Consider the following 17508-nt stretch of genomic DNA (forward strand, 5'->3'; position numbering starts at 1 on the left):
TTGGATGCTGATCTGCGCTGGCAGAACTTCACAAGTTAATCATTCAGTAGGCCTCTGTGGCCCCTTCCTCCTGGATTCTTAGACACGATGAATTTGATGCTCAGAAGGACAGCCGGCTAAGTTTCTGGGTGCAGGGCAGGGTTGCTTCCACCTTAACTTCCACACTAACTTTAGCTTTAGTGGAGTTTTTGCCATGCCATTTCTACCTCCAGAGCAAGGCTCCAGAGCTGGCCACCAGAGCCTGCTCATCCACATTTTGCCTGGGCAGGAACACGAGGAAATTTGCTTCTGTACCTGCAGGTAGACCACATGAGCACAAGCACATTTCTGTGGGGCAGTCCATTGAACTTTGTTTTCACATCAATCCAGCGCACTGCGGACATTGCTATAACAGGTGACAGGGGTTTTGATAGGCCAGTGCTGTAAGAGTCTCATGAAATGTATGGACTTACTCTTGTCACCTAATGAGCAAGAATGGTGCACATTTCAGGTTTGTGGGGTTTTTTATTTTAGGTGGTGATCTTCGGTGTTTAAACTAGGACTCCTTTGTCCACTATTAAAAAGAAAAACTTGAAAACTGAAACGTCACGGTACAGTGCTAATTCAATGCCTATGTGTGTAACTGTACACTTGACAATTATCTTAAGAACACACAGCAGCATTGAAGAGTGTAGGAAAAGCATATCCAATGCCTTTGGCAACATCAAGCAGTTAGGAACCAGTGAGAAAGTGAGAGAAGCAATGAATGTCTGTATCAGATACGCTCCTATCCAAATCAGGCTTCTTGCTTTGCCCTCTTTCTCTTGGTTTTCTTGCTCTGGGTCACTTCACATTTAAAGAAAGAGTGGGTACATAGAAGGAATGAGATGAAAAGTAGAATGAGTTGAGTTTCATAGTCTGTGATTACATAGAACTTTCTTCCCCAACCACTTTGAGCAGCAGGAATGGTCTTTTCTTGTGCCCATTAGATTTCAAGTATTCATAACTTGAGAAAGTGTTCAAGTTGGGAACAGTACAGGGCCAAGTTCAAGCCAGACACCCTGTTCTGTTCCTTCTGCAGATGTAGGGAAAGGAGAGGGAGGAAAGAGAGGGATTGAGGCTCTGGTTACTAATTCAGTTACTCTGAGCACCAGGTACTCAGTTCAGAAAACAGAGTAGAAGTGCTTTCAACTTTGCTTTCCTCCAGAGTCTGTCTGCAGGGCTTGGAAATTGGGCTAGTGGACCTTGGTCCTTAGGGAGAGTGCTGGATCATCTCCTCCTGGGACCTCCTGGGAGGAAGTCCACATCCTTTCTGCCTTCTCATTCACAGATTAGAGTATTAATGTACGAAGAAACTGCAGAGCAAATTGGGCCACCTGTGGCATCAGTACTGCAACTCGAACTTGACAATCATGGTTTGCTGGTCTCAAACAGGCACTTAAATCTCAGTATGGGTAGAACCCTCCCTTCTATTTGTCAGTTGTGTTTCTACCCTTCAATTAGCTGCACTGTTTTCTAATGTGCTGTAGCATTTTCAAAATAATTTATGCAAGTGTTTGGTTTCCATGTTTACAATTTTTACAGCTTTCCTAGCATTTTAAATGGAAATGTCAATAAATGCTACAAATTGGTGTCAAAGTGATATTTTCTGTTTATTTCCTCTGCAACATAATATTTTTCTAATTTGTAAAATGTGGTGAGTCCCATGAGATGACCTCTTTGCTCTCTGATTTTGTGTCCATGGTGAGAATAGCCGCTACCTTTCTTTGCCGAAGAATTAAGTTGAGAGTATTCATTCCATTTAGTGTGGAGTTTGTGGGTTCCTTCCACCACTTATTGGTGCCACTCCCTCTACTCTGTTCCACTTTATTGCAACTCTTCCTGTATCTACTAGGAGCAGATTCACTTTGGAATTAAAGGATTAGGACTCTACAGTTTAGAAAGACAAATGGGAAGGTCTGAGCTTGACAGGCAGTAGGATAAACCTAAGTTGTTTATGAAACCCAAGAAAATGAAAAGCCCTGGCAACTTAGCAAAGTGAAAGGAATCTGCACACAGTACACCATAACTACTGAATGAAATCCAGAACCCTGGACAGAATCCTGGGACAACAAGAAAGGACACCGGTGGAAACACTGGTGAAATCCAAGTAAGTCTGTATTTAGCCCCTTTGCAGAGAGGGTGATTATTGTAGCCACTGAGACTTTACTGTTGGGGAAACAATGGAAGAGGCATAGCGAAACCTTCATCATTTTTGCAGCTTTTCTCTAGATCTCAGTTATTTAAAAATAGGAAAACAAGCCAGTCTGGGACAAATGCGGCCCACAGGGCTTCTGCAGGGGCTGTCCTGCACATCCACACACAGGATCTGTGGTGCTTCTCAGGGCACACGGCCCCCATCATGGTGAAACCATAGTTACCACCTACAAGTCTTTTTTTTTTTTTTTTTTTTTTTTGGTGGTACTGGGGTTTGAACTCAGGGCCTCACACTTGCTATCACTTGGCCCACTCCACCAGCCAGCTACAAGTCTTGCAGAAAATAAGTTCAAGAAGGAGAGTTTGCAGAGTTCATGAGGGCTGGGGATATGGCTCAGTGGCAGAGCACTTGCCTTGCCTGTGCAAAGCCTTGAGTTCCATCCCCAAGACTTCCAAAAGAAAAGTAACACTCACTCGAAAATGGTCGAGCTGGACCACCAAATGTAAATTTGAATCACAACGGGCATTTCTTATCCCTCTCTTTCTCTTCTACTTTGTATCTACCTGCTTAAAGCAAAAAGAAAATACGAAGGAAAAACCAGAGAGGTCTTTTGGTCCAGCACCTAAATCAGCTACGTTAAAGAAACCTTCATGTCAGATGGTACCCTGTTCAGTATCTTCTTTTACAGATCTCTGGTCCTAGGCTTGCCTCACCCTTCTAGGGGTCGTGTCTGTTTGATTTTTCTAGTTGTTAAAGCCTGAAAAAATTAGTCATAAGCCTCGGTAAACCACATTTGTGTAGTTAGCTATTATATGTTGTACTCTGGCCAAAGGATAGCATTACAGAAGATCAAACTCAAAGCTATCTAGAAAACTCATGCTGTAATGTTCTTTTGATATTCTGGGTCACAGAAGGTCCCTTTAGTGTTTCAACAACACTCATGAGTGTAAATATTTGGATTTGGGTTCTGTGATGTGGTGATATGCCTCCAATCAGTGGTTTCTTTGATTTGTTGTTTTAAAATTCTGAGGCGGTTTTAAAGAAAACATTAATGCAATGAGTTAAAATTGGAGGAGGGCCTACAAGCTGAAAGGGGGTTGCTGCCTTTCAGTATGTATGAGTTTGGTCTTGTTTCCCAACAGTAGTTCTGCACCATGGCTGCTTTTGAAGAGCAGTGGGATATTCCATTTTTAGCGGAATCCAGACCAGATTAAACAAGATTTAGATTTTCCTAAAGCTGCGAAAGAAAGATCAGTGTGGTTCCTTCTTCAGTATGAAGTCTGAGCACCAGTGTGTGTGTGTAGATCTCAGATATCATTCTTCCTGGTTTCCTGGTGAGACAATTTTGATTCACAAATTAGCAGTAAGATTTTTTTTTAATACAGAAATTAACCAAATTTAAATCAGAGCATCACATACTAACCCACTGACTTGTACCTCATTTGTTCTACATTTCCTTGTCAAAGTCCAGATTACTAGGAAATAAACACCAGTTTAACTCTGCCTCCTGAGGTACCAACATCAGATTTTTTTATTTGGTCTTTTAAAAAATAAAACGGGCCTGGTGGTATAAAGCCTGTAATCCTAGTACTCAGGAGGTGGAAGCAGAAGGCAGGAGAGTTCTAGGCCAGCTTGGGCTACGTAGGAAGACCCTGCCTAATAATATAATAATAAAAAGTGAATGTCAGACAACTTACTTTTTGTTTTTCTTCAGTGCTAGGGATGGAGCCCAGGATCCTGTGCGAGGTAGGCAAGTGCTCTATCACCAAGCCATAGCCCCAACCCAGCAGACTGTTCTGTGAATGCATCGATGAGGATGATTTTCTGTCTTTATTGGCCTCACAGTAAGCTATTGATTTAGATTCTAGGAGCACGCAAGGGTCAGAGGAACAAACGGATTAGAATTTGTGTCAGATGTCATATGGAAAGAAGGGTCAGGAGAGGTTCTTGGAGAATGAAAATGGCACCCGGTAGCTACACCATCCCCATGTTCCTTATTCTGTGCTCCAGTGGGGGTGGGGGTGGGGAGAGACTTGTTAGTGTTGGTGGCTGTCAAGGACTTTGTGGTATGCCTGCAGGCCAGGCCAGAAGCTATTTTCAGCTCCTTGCTTGTGGCCTTACTGCTAGGCAGCCCTGAGACCTCAGCGCTGTCACAAGCTGCCTTGGGGGGCACCCATATGAAAATGTCTTTTCTCTGCAGCTTTACCTCCTAACTGGGCACATGCAGCAACTCTCCATTATGTGTTTCCTGTCAGGCTGGCTCCCTCCTCCCCCGCCCATTGGTCACCTATTGATCTCAACTATCTTTGTAGGACTCTGGCCTCTGACACAAAGTTCCCCCACATCTCAGCCCCTCTCAGGATGATTTTGGAGGTTCCTGGCCCCTGGTCCTCTGGTTTTAAGTATTTGTATGCTATGCACAATGGGTTCAGAGTTACTGGATTTTCAGATGCGTCAGAGTTTTGGAAGGATGCTATTGTGATGGGTGGAGAAAATGATACTGACAGGCCAAAAAATCGACTAAGTTTTATTCTTATTAAATATAAAGTTCTCCTAAGTTTCACCCCTCTGTGTGCATGTAGGATGAAGGGATCGTGGTTTAGCAGGGCTTTCTCAGGAAAGATTTAAGGATGGTCACTGAGGTATTGGCATGTTAGAAGCACCTAGCCTTAGGCTCTAAGGTAGAAATGCAGTGCCCCAGGGAGGGGTGCGGGGGTCTCTGTGCCCCTGCCCCTTACTTGAGACTTCAGGTGCCACATTTTGAAAGGAATGTTCATGAGCTGGGTGGAGAGATGAAGAGAAGGGGAACCGGAATGACAGAATTTCATCTGAGCGAGAAATCAGGAAACCAGGTATTTGCCTAAAGGACAAATCTGCCTGCAGATAACAGAAGTGTTGTTATGAGAAAGGGTGACTTACTTGGTGGTATCCCAGAACACGGAACCAGTACCTCATAGAAAGCAGCTTCAGCAGGGCTGGAAGCGGTAGAGCCCTGCCAGTGCTGAGCACAAGGCTCAATATAATCACCAAAAAAAAAAGTTAGATGTAAAGAATTTAACAATTGTCTCAGTAGTCACTGCAGAAAAGCCACTCCCTATAGGCCCTCTGGTGTACTTCCCTCTGAGGCACTGGGTTTATTACCGGCCCTCCAGCAAAAACGCTATCTCGCTGGTTGAGGAAGCACAGGCCTGTAATCCCAAGTCTAAGGCCAGCCTGGGCTACATACGAGATTGATCCTGTCTCAAACAACAAACAACAAATGCTGCTTGTCTGGGTCTCAAGGTCTCCGGCCCCACCTAGTCCGTGAGGATGGAAGTAAGGACCAGCATCCCTCCCAGGAGGGGATGTGGATGGGACCTCTTCCTGGCTCTCATGTCATATAGGACTGAATAGACTCAGTTTAGGCTCTCCCTAGAGCCAGCCAGCCCAATGGGAAAACACTCCTTTCCTGCACCCATTATGCTTGATTATGCCATACAATGAAAGGGGGGAGGGTGGTGAAGGAGTTGTTTGATATGTCTTGGAAAAATAACTGTGAATAAAGATGAATGATTATTCAATATGCTACAGTTAGAAGAATGTGATGTTACCATGTAAAAGCAAACAAGCTCAATTCCAATATTAAAACTCTCATGGGACAGTAAATAAATTCACTGACAACTCTTGGATAGCATGGTAGCACTATGATATGGGAATGCATTTGTTAAATATTCATGGAATAACAGCTATGCGACAGACATGTGGCAAGCGCCATAACTTGGAGTGCACTGCAGGTAAGACAGACAAAGCCCTGCTTCTACTGTGACAGTGCAGACTAAACATGGAGGTCACCAGAGACCTGACAAGAGAGTTCTCAGTGGAGTGAGTGCTGGAGAAGGGAGCTAGCATGGAGAGGAATGAAGAAAGTGAGAATGGGGAGAATGATGAACTTAGATAATGCTTTCAGAAGCTTTGCTGAGAAAGGGACCAGAGAGACTGGGTAGTAACTGAAAGGCAGGGTTTAGGGTAAATGCCACATGAGAATCCAGGACACCTAATTAAGTTTAAATTTCAGGTAAGAAATTTTAAGTATGTCCCAAATATTGCATAGGGGACACACATGAAAATATAATTGTTTTATCTGAGATTCAAACTTGCCTCAACATTCATGGGTTTTATATGCTGATAACCTGAGCCTAATGGAACTTAACCTAACCTAACCTGAACTGCTACCAGATGCAGCTGTGTGCTGGTGGAGATGAGCCGTGAGTTAGGGTAGGGGTAGTGCAGAAGACAGAGGAGGGAGTGGAGGGGCCTCAACCCAGAGCTTAGAGGGGACGTTGGCCATCTTTGAGCAGGGATTCTTTTCCATGGAGCAAAGCAGGGAAACAGAAACCTGCCAAGATTCAGGTTATCAGCCTGCAGGGGTGCAAAAACTAACCATGCTTTTGGTTCTGAAAATAATTCTGACTGAATATGTCACTGTATCTTTAGATTTATAAACTGTGGCTTTTTAAATAGACAGCAAAAACATTTCACAACAAATTGTCTATTTTTGCAGGGTTTTTTGTTTGTTTTTGGAAGTACTAAGTTTGAACTCAGGGCCTCACACTTGCTAAGCAGGTGCTTTACCACTTGAGCTATACCCCCAGCCCTTTTTCCTTTAGGTGTTTTTCAGGTAAGGTCTCACTTTTTGCTTGGAGCTGGCCTTGGACTGAAATCCTCCTATCTAGGGCCTCCTGTATAGCTGGGGTTACAGGCTCACACCACCAGCTTGTTGGTTGAGATGGGATCTCCCTAACTGTTCACCCAGTCTGGCCTAGAGCCCCCATCTTCCTGATCTCTACCTCCCTAGTAGCTGAGATTGAAGGCATGAGCCACCATGCCTTGGCCTAGTTTTCTTTTTTTTAAAAAATGATTTCCACTTCATTTTCCATGGCTAGTGAGATACACTTAAGATTTATGGTGTCTATGACTGAGTGACATGGTAGTGCTTATTCCGTTTGCTAAGGAGTGTTTTATGACCCAGAATGTGGTCTGTCTTGATAAATGTTCCATATGAGTTTGAGAAGGATATTATTCTGTTGTTGGATCAAGTGTTGACAATAAATGTCAGTCGATTGATGGTGTAGCCAGGGCCACTATGTCTGGGGTGACCTTTGACTGCTGCATCTGTCAGTTACTGATAGAGGGCTGTTGAAGTCTTCAGCTGGAGCAGGGGTTTGTTCTTTTCTCTCAGAGGTCTGTCAGGCTTTGCTGCGGGCTTTGATGCTCGTTGTCAGGTGCAATCGAGGACTATTAGCTCTCTTTGGAGACTTAGCCCTTCATCTTTATGTAAACTGGACCCTCTTTATCCATGGTGAGTTGCTTTGCTCTGACATCTGCTTTGTCTAAAATTAATACAACTACTCCAGTTGTCTTTTGATTAGTATTAGCATTGTATGTCTTTTCTGTCTCTTCTAATTATCTTCAAGAAAGTAGCTTTCTCTCTTTCATTCTTTCTTCCCTCCCTCCCTCCCTTCCTTTTTCTATTTTTCTGCTTTCTCTGGTTTATGACCATCCTGTATCATTCCATTTCTCTCCCCTCTCAGCATATCAATTATACTTCTTTTTTTAACTTTTTTAAAGCAGTTGTCCTAGAGTTTGCATTATTTAATAACACACTACTGCTTCACAGGGAGTATAAGTCCTTCATTTGTCTGGAACCCAGAAGACAATGGTGTGTAATTTACAGTCACACACACACACACACACACACACACATCACATCACATATACACCCATTACACAAAGGCACCCATCACAGACACACATCCATAACATATACACACCATCACACACACCCCTGTCTCATACACACTCATCACACACCCATATCCATCACATACACACCCATCACACACATGCACCCATCACACATACACCATCAAACACTGTCTTACACACATGCATCCATCACACACACACACATCACACATACACCATCAAACACTGTCTTACACACATGCATCCATCACACACACACACATCACACATACACCATCAAACACTGTCTTACACACATGCATCCATCACACACACACATCACACATACACCATCACACCCACCCACCATCTATACAGCCATCACACATGCACCCATCATACACACACCTATCAGAGACACACGCACATCACACACACATACACATATACACATCACATACACACAGACCTACCTGTTTCCCCACAGTGTTACCAAAAGCTTCTATGCACCTTAGTCCAACTAATGGGTTAGGTAACCTAAATCCTTTGTAACTGAAAATATTTCCCCCCTGGGTCAAAGTCAAGAGTTGATTAAAGGCAAAGACTGTGGAGTAATGAAATTGAGCGGTAGGGTTTTGCTAGAAAGCTTCAGGAATCGTTACTAGAACGTATTGTGCTGGTCCATCATGGCACATCGTGATGGTTGCAGTGGCAGTAATGGTTCAGATAATAAAGTGGAGACTACCAGACTTAAACATCAACTTTGCAGCAGGACAGCTCGATGCCAGTCCACCTGAGCTTCCTGCTATCCACATGGCCTTGGGTGACTTGAGATGTGACTGAGAACAAACACTGAGAAATACAATGGAGTGAGTGGTGGTTTTATCAGAATGACTTTAACGTAATTGGTAAAATATAGAACAGTATGTTACATCCAAAAAAAATTAGTGATGCTAATAATTATAAAGTGTACAATAGAAGAATCAGACATTAACTTTGTAGTCACAATGCCTGAGTTTGACCTTGAGTAAGTTATTTCACTTCTTTAATTTCCATTGCTATATTTGGAGGTTGGTTCTTTTTTTGGGGGGGTGGCAGCACTGGGGCTTGAACTCAGGACTTCATACTTGCTAGGGAGGTGCTTTAACACTTGAGCCACTCCACCAGCCTTTTTTTGTTTTGGGGATTTTTGAGATAGGGTCTTGCAAATTGTTTACCTGAGCTGACCCCAAACCACAGTCCTCCTGATTGCTGCCTCCCAAGTAGCTAGGATTACAGGTGAGAGTCACTGGTGCCCAGTTGGAGGTCTGTTCTTATTGGAACCTCAGGACCTTCATGAGGAAAGATAGTATCTCAGAAGGAGGTGATTTATTTACTTAGGTCATAGAATATTCCAAGAGGTTTTGTTTTGGTGTGTGTGTGTGTGTGTGTGTGTGTGTGTGTGTTTGAGGGATGGGTCTCTTCTTATGATGCCGAGGCTCATCTCCCACTCCTGGATTCACGTGACCCTCCCACCTTAGCCTCCCTAGTAGCTGGGACTACAGGTGTGTGCCATTGCACCCAATGTTTTTTATTACAGTTTTATTACAAAGTTATGTACATATGGATACAGATTTATTTTTTAGAGAGAGATTGGGAAGTAAATTCAAATACAAAAAAAAAATTTCTAAATTGACCGTTTGAACTACTCCTTGTCATTTTGGTGAAATTCCATCCAGGCTATCCCCTGTGTACTTTATTTTTGCTAGTTGGGGCACATAGTGTATATACACTTTTCCCTTCTTTAATACTGTCTTAAACATATTCTCCTGTCAGTAAAGGCACATTTGTATCCAGCATTTTACACCTACATAGATACAGATCCAGAGGTAGCTCCATATATATAGTTTTCCTGCACAGCGTCCTTCTCTTTATCTACCATAATGTACTCGTTCCCCAGACTGTGTCTAATGCTTCCTATCACAAATAATTATGTGTTGAATATTTGTCTAAAGTTGTCTAACTTGCAGATTATTTCTTTAGAATAACTTCTTAGAGGTGAAATTACTGAGGCAAATGGTTTGAATAGATATAAAAGGTCTTATTCAATATTATCAATTATTTTCTAGAAATCCCGGGCAAATTTACACTCCTAGTGTTTGAAGACACAACTTATTGTACCATCACCAGCATTAGGGCTATATTTATACTTTAAATATTTTATTTAATTTGACTCATAAAAAAGTTTCCACATGTTATCTTCTACACTGTATCTTTTAGTTGTGTTATCTTACCATTACCTTATTGTTTGTTTGATATTTGGGTTTCTTTTCCCAATAAGTTGCATTATCTACAACCACAAATTATTGGAAATAGCTACTATTTTCCCAGAGTAACTCCCTGGCTTTTTTTTTTTTTTGAATTATCTTCTTACTGGACAAGTTATGAGCAATAAGTCCTAAAGTGTGAATGTTTTCAAATTTTATACAAGTTTGAATATACAAAGTTTAAGAGGCTCTCTCTCTGTATGGTGGATACCATTTGCTGGTCACCATACTGAGACAGGACATCCTGAGATGTGATTATGTTGCAGGAGATTTTAGGGCCCAGGCCCAAACTCCGGTCTGACCATTCATCTAACATTCCAAATAAAGAGATGGGTAATGGTGACGGGCATAGAATGGAAGAGGCAAGATAGCATTTCAACCCATCCTTCCAGCAGGGACATTTAAAAAGGAGGAAGAGTTGGGGCAGGGGAGAGGTGTGTGTCATGAGCAAGGAGTCCCAATCACATGTGTGTTTTGTGAGTCCGTGGTTGTAGACGGTCTGGCTGCACATTGTTTCAGAGCTGATCAGGCTGGGCCCTTGTTACAATAAGAGTCATTGCTGCCTGGCCAGTGGTCTTGTCTTCTGTCCCATCCTTCCTGGATTCAAAGATGGCTGCAAAGTAATTGCAGGACAGCATGGCTCAGAGCAAAGACACAGATACAAAATAGAGGCTGGGAAAAATTGTGTTTTCATTTAACTCGTGCTTTTCAGCAAAAGCAACTTTTAAGTTCCTGTTACAGTTACACGTGTGTGTGTGTGTGTGTGTGTGTGTGTGTGAAAGAGAGAGAAAGAGAGAGATGGAGATGGAACTCACTGGTCCCTAAGGTCTCTTTCAATTTATTCTGTGACTCCCTGGCTATATTGTCCCTGTATGCAAAGAAAAGAATTCCCAGCATGGAAAGGGTCGGATCCAAACTGACCTGGCCGGCTCACATGATCTCCTTGGGTTTCATGGAAACCCACAGATGCAAGTGAAAGTAATTTATGTACATAAAATTAAATGGTCAGCTAAGCATCTCAGGGTAAAAGAATTTTCAATGTTATCACCCTTAGACTTTGCCCTCTACGCAAATATGTCCATCACACAGATTGCACGCTCTGTGACCGCTCGCTCCTCTGGGGGTTTTCAGAGGGAATTGCCCTCAGGAAGTTGGGAACAGAGATCTTGTTTGCTCCTGTTCATCCAGGCCTTCCATGTCTCTGTCCAGAGATGGCTGCAAAGCTGCCTTCTGAATGCAAATTGGAGAAGCTGGGAGCTGTAGGAGGTTCTGCTAGTCTCCCAGGAAATTTAGTTCTTGCATTGGTATATGAAGCTAAAATTAAAAGTTTAAAATTACTAAATAGCTCTGCCTACCTGGTGTGCACATTCCAGGGTCCTGCAGAGCAAGAATAGTCTGAAACACGTTGGTAGGAGTCCCATAGACCACTGGTTTAGAGTTTCCTCAGCACTTGGCTGTGTAACTTGTCTGGCCTTGGAACCTGGTTCTATGCTTTGTTCTCACTGCTAGGGCAGACTTGCAGAACTGGATGGCAGTATTTTTTGGAGGTACTGGGGATTGAATTCAGAGCCTTGCACTTGCTAGGCAAGCACTCTACCATTTCAGCCATGCCCCCAGCCCTTTCTACTTTAGCTGTTTTTTTGTGTATGTGTCTACTTTTTAAATTTAGTTATTTTTTGAATAAGGTCTTGCTTACCTAAACCCCATCCTCCTACTTATGCTTCCCATGTAGCTGAGATAACAAGTGTTCACCACCACGCCCAACTTTTTATTGGTTGAAATGGGGGTCTCATTAACTGTTTGCCTGGACTGACCTCAAATATTGATCCTCCTGACCTCCACCTCCCAAGTAGCTAGGATTACAGCCGTGAGTCACTGTACCTGGCAGTACTTACTTTTGCTTCATTCCTAGGAAAAACATGGGGTGTTCTCACTCCTAATTTCAAAGAAGCCAGTCACAGTTTTCTTCTTGCATACATTTCCTTCCTTCGTGTTTCCCCACACCTGACTCACCGTGGCATATTTGAATATGAAAAATCCACCTCTAGCCAGGAATATAGTAACAGGGATACATTTATTTTTTAATTTGGTGAGAATGCATACTCCTTAGAATCTATGTATAGTCATGTTTTTAAAAATCTCCTTAAAACCAAAAAGATTAATCTGATGTAAATCAAAAACAGACTCTCAGACTCAAAGTAAAATTGAATTCCATAAACAGATGCAATATTTAACTGTGGGAACCATGCATATTGTTCTTGGCTAGGGCATAGGCCTCAGGACAGATCGGTGTCTGTCCTGGAATGGGGAGACTGAAAGAAACAGCAAAGCCAGTTTCAGTTTCTTGGACAGCTGAATTAAATACCTGTGTGCCAATTTGAAAAGCAGTTCATCCCATAGGACTTTAATTAATAATTTCTCCTGGGACACAGAGATACTGTGTCTGGCATTATTTCCTGGAGAAATTTGGTCATGGGCCCACGGAAGGAAACATGTGAGTTTTAGGTCCAGCATGATATGGAAATGGCTTAGAGACAGTGGAGGGGTCTGTGTCCCCGGGGATGGAGAACTGAACCCTTGGGGCTTGCATGACAGAACGGTGGGCCACAGCCAGAAGCTCTGGAGGCTTGGGTCCACAGCAGCCTAGTAGATGGTCAGAACACTCCCACGGAGTGGAAAGGGTACAAGGCAGGATGAGCTCTACGTTATGGACTTGTAATAACATCTCACATCTTACAGGAGCTTCTTGCTGTGGGGCATGGCAACAGGAGAGTGAGGGGAGTGGGGATGAAAGGGAACACAGTGAAATTAGGGACCTTGCAGAAACCAGTGGTGACTGAGTGGCATGGACTGAGAGGTGTGAAGAAGTATGCCCTCTGCACAGGTGTCCAGAAAACTGGGGGCGAGTACAGGCTGTGAATGAGGAAAATTTCCTGGGAACAAGGGCTGGGCCTAGCGTTGGCTGTGTGTTGTACATTTGCCCAAGATACATGAGTACAGTTCTCTGAAAGAGTAAGTGAAGTTCTTCATAAGTGACCCTAAGAAAAGACGTGATAAACTGATTTAAAATTCAATGTAGTAAGTACATTAGATACACGAGATATCCTTCTACTAGTTTCCTGAAGATTTGAAATTCAAAAGTATTTAACCTGAGGCATTAAATACCACCTTTCTGGCGGGGATGTGGTTCAAGTGGCAGAGTACCTGCCTAGCAAGTATAAGGCCCTGAGTTCAAACCCCCCAAAATAAGCAATTGAAAAAATATCACCCTTCTCCAAGGTGATACTAACACTCTCCTATGTGCTTTTAAATCAGGATTTTTTTGTTTTGGATTTTGGTTTTGGCTTTTTCTCCTTTTCTTTTTTTTCCCTTTTTTTTGGTACTGGGGATTGACCTCAGGAGCACTCTACCAGTTGAGCCACATCTCCAGCCCTTTTGCTTTGTTTTTTGTTTTGTTTTTGGTTGTACCGGGGTTTGAACTCAGGGCTTCATGCTTGCTAGGCAGGCACTCTACCACTTGAGCCACTCCACCAGCCCGCCCTTTTGCTTTTAGTTTGGTTTTTAGACAGAGTCTCGAGCTAACTTTGCGCAGGCTGATCTTGAGCCATGATCCTCCTACCTCTACCTCCCAAGTAGCTGGGATTACAGGAAAGTACCACCATGCCTAGCTAAAAAGATAAGATTTTATTTTTTTAGAACCGTTTTAGAGTGACTGCCTAGCAAGTTCAAGGCCCTCAGTTCAAACTATCAAAAAAAAAAAAAAGCTATAAAGAATAAAGAAAGCTAATTTAAAAAAAGAAAGTTAGGGGGGTGTGGCTGAAATGGTAGAACAATTTTAGGTTCACAGCAAAGTTGAGTAGAGTGGCTCAAGTGGCAGAGCATCTATTTAGCAAGCATGAGGCCTTGAGTTCTAACCCTAGTACTGCCAAAATAAAAGAGTTGAGTGGAAAGTCCCTGTAATTCCCATACACGCCCTGCCCACCCATCACAGCCTTCCCTATTACCCCGTCTCCCACCTGAGTGGAGCACTTGCTGCACCTTATGAACCAATGTGTTGTTTTGGTTTTTGTTTTGCAGTCCTGGAGTCTGACCCAGGTCTCACACTTACACGTTCTCTACCCTTTGAGCTATACCCCTTTTGTTTGTATTTTGTCCCTGAGACAGAGTCATACTAACTTTTCTAGGACTGGACTCAAATGCTCCACCTCCTGAGTACCTGGGATTATAGGTGTGCGCCATCACACCTCGCTTAAACCAATGTTGAGACATTCTTATCACCCCAAGCCCACAATTTACATTACTGCTAACTCACGTATATCCTGTGGTCTTAGATAAATTGATAATGAAATGTATCTACCACAGTAATGGTGAAAATGATGAAACAGTGGTTTCACTGCCTAAAAATCCTCTGTGCTCTGCCCATTTATCACTCTCTCCCCTCAATCCCTGGCAACCACTAACTTATATGTATGTATGTATTTTTAGCTTTTTGAGACAGGATCTATAGACGGGCTGGCTTCCAACTCACGATCCTCCTGCCTCAGCCTCCCAAGTGCTGGCATTACACGTGTGCACTGCCATACCCTGTTAGCCACTGATCTTTCTACTCTTCCTAGTTTTGTCTATTCCAGAATGTCATACAGTTGGAATCACATGGTATGCAACCTTTTCAGATTGGCCTATGTCACTTAGTTATGTGCAGTGAAGTTTCCTCAATGTCTTTCCATGGCTTGATTGCTTATAATTAGTTTTCAAAGTAGCATTTTACCCAAGCATCTCCAAAATACCATTTATTCTCAGTACATCATATATTGCTTATAACAATATAAATTGTGGGAAAGAAGCCACTTGCATAACCAAAGAAAACAAAGATATTTGCTTGTTTTTATACTACCATTTTGGCTCTTATTCCCTCTTGATAGGAATGAACATGTCATGAAAGAAATACAAGATTTGCACTTTGGTCCCGTCTGCCTTAGTCGGGAGGAGAAATGAGCTTCTGTGTGCCCTGAAATTGCACAGCTCCACGTATTGTGGGGGACACTATAGCTGCTGCACTATGGCTCCTTCATCAATGCCTCTTTGTCAGTCTGGCCTTGATCTATTTTGTTCATAATCAATTTTTTAAAATTTAGACTATTTTCCAGTTTGAATAATGCATTTACGAATAGGCTTTGTAGCAAGTGTGCTTTGCAACAGAGGCAGGGTGGAACTGACTTCTGAGAGAGCAGTGTCAGGCCAAAAGCAGCTGGTGTAGGAGGGATGCAAGCTCAGGGATCCCCAGAGCATACCAGATAGCAGGACAAGGATCTGTGTGTGTGTGTGTGTGTGTGTGTGTGTGTGTGTGTTTGTGCACTTGTGTGCTCCTATGAGTGTGTGTTGGGCTGCGTACAACGTGTGTGTGTCAGCTTTCCATTGCTGTGACAAAATACTTGAGAGAAATCTACCTAAAGGAGAACAGGTTTATTTTGGCTCACAGCTCCAGAGGTTTCAGTCTGTAGTCACTTGACTGTGTTGTTTCTGGGCCTGTGTGAGGCAGAACATCATGGTGCAGGAGGAAATAGCAGAGAAAAGATCCACTTCACTGCAACCAAGAAGCAAAAAGAAAGTCAGAGTGAGAGAGACAGAGATGGATGGATGGATAGATAGATTGATGGATAGAAAGAAAGAAAGCAAGCTGGCTAGATAGATACAAAATATTGCCCTTCAAGGGCTTACCTCCAATGACCTACTTCCTCCAGCTAGGCCCACCTCCTAAAGTTTCCATCGCTTCTCCACAGCCCATTAAATTATGGATCCATCAGTGGATTATTCCACGGTGTGGTTACAGCCCTCACAATCCAATCACCTCTCCAAAGCCCCACCTCTGAACACTGCTGTGTTGGGACTCGAGCCTTCAGCACATGAGCCTTTGCAGGACATTTCAGATCCAAAACTTAACAGTGGTTTACTAGAGGGACTTATGAAAACAAGGCTCCTGCTGTCCCAGGAGCTGAATGAAAGGCCTGAATTCCCTACCCCTGCTTCCCCCAGCTCCCCTGTCATCTGGATGTGCCTGGATGGGAAGGAATGGCACCTGGGCACGTGTACATGATTTGTCTGTTGCTGGAGATCAAGGGCAGCATCTCCTGGCCCTCCTAGGCACACAACCTTGCACTGTTAGAAACTGCATTAGGATTTGTTCAAATCAATGGCAGATGAAATCTTTTGTGCTGAGAGTCTCTAGTTTTTAGAGGCCAAAATGATGGCCTAGTCAAGAGGAAGGCTCAGAGGAGCCTGGCTAGAGTGTGGTGAAGAAGGGAATCTGTCACGTGGTTGTGAGCAGAAGCAATTAAGGGTGTGTGTGTGTGCACATGACAGCCTGATTTGAAAGCCCAATCCTAGTAAACTGAGTGGATCCAGTCCGGAGGGGTAGACTGGGGAGGAGGAAGAACAATGGAAGCTGCAGGTTTATGGGGCCTAAGATGTGTACATTAGAGGATTGTCTAAAAAGAATACAAATTAACAAATGAATTACCCAATAGAGGGCCTCAGAGGGGACAAGTCAGAGTAGCCTAAGTTTGAGCTTCTCTTGGTTCATGGCAAATCTGCTCCCAGAAGGATGACATTCCAGCCAGAGGACAGTGAGAATGAAGGCAGGGGTGATGCAGAGGACCCGCCATGTTTAGGGAATGCAAACAATTCAGAACTGGGTTTGCATGGTGTGCACAGGAGGCAAAGCTAGAGAGATGGCTGGGATCTGATTGCAGACAGCCTTGAAGACCTTCTGAGTATGAATGTCACTCTTAGCTTGAGGAGCCCCTGAAACATTTTAGTGGGAGGTTGAGTTGATTGTTGATTTATGTGTTAGAAAAGGCACCCTGCACACGGTAAGGAGATGGACTGGATCCAGGTAAGGCTGGAAGTAGACACCAAATAGAGACGTCCCTAAGGCTCTCCTACTGCAGGCTGACAGAGACCTCTGGAATTATACCATCTGGATATGTATGGCTTCAAAACCAATGCCAGGGGTCAAAGACAGCAGCTTCTTTGAAACATTCATATTACCATTTTCCTAAGTTTAAAAATATGCTTACATATATTTTTCTGAAGGAGGCCTGCTATAAACGAAATATTTGTCTCCTTTCCCCAAAAGCCGTGTTAAATCCAAATGCCCTGGCTCAAGTCTGTAATCCTAGCTACTTGGGGATCCTAGCAGGAATAAAAAGAGTCCTGGTTGGAGGCCATCTGGGGCAAAAAGTTCATGAGACCCCATCTTAACCAGTGGTTGGCATGCACCTGTCATCCCAGCTACATGGGGAA

This window comes from Castor canadensis, chromosome 2, assembly GCF_047511655.1.
Source record: "Castor canadensis chromosome 2, mCasCan1.hap1v2, whole genome shotgun sequence".
In the NCBI taxonomy this organism is placed as follows: Eukaryota; Metazoa; Chordata; class Mammalia; order Rodentia; family Castoridae; genus Castor; species Castor canadensis.